The sequence below is a fragment of the Penaeus monodon genome, chromosome 20, assembly GCF_015228065.2.
Source record: "Penaeus monodon isolate SGIC_2016 chromosome 20, NSTDA_Pmon_1, whole genome shotgun sequence".
NCBI classification, from domain to species: domain Eukaryota; kingdom Metazoa; phylum Arthropoda; class Malacostraca; order Decapoda; family Penaeidae; genus Penaeus; species Penaeus monodon.
In genome coordinates, this window is record NC_051405.1 from 37,560,415 (window position 1) to 37,560,686 (window position 272).

General features: G+C 31.6%; 1 protein-coding gene across 2 annotated transcripts in view; it reads left to right on the forward strand.

The window, feature by feature from the left end:
- LOC119585798 (tRNA-splicing endonuclease subunit Sen34-like) overlaps positions 1 to 272 on the forward strand; it is a 5,720-nt gene that overhangs the window by 1,057 nt on the left and 4,391 nt on the right. The window lies entirely within an intron of this gene.

A 272-nucleotide genomic window follows, 5' to 3' on the forward strand; every position in this document is an offset into this window, starting at 1 on the left:
TTTAAAGAAAATGTTATATTCGCATTCTATATGATATAATTAAGTGCATGAAAGGGGAAAAAATTAATCCGTTTACATAGCATGCCCATGATTTTTCAAATTTATTCATGATATGTCAGCTACTTTGTGTTACTTTTTATGGCTGAAATATACAAAAGGGAGAAACAATGATCCAAAAGGGGTTCAGGGACAGTTTGTTAATTTAGGATTGGGTTTATTCTTCAATTTGTTCAAAGTGGGTACATTAGTATTCCCTCTGATAAGGAGGTTTC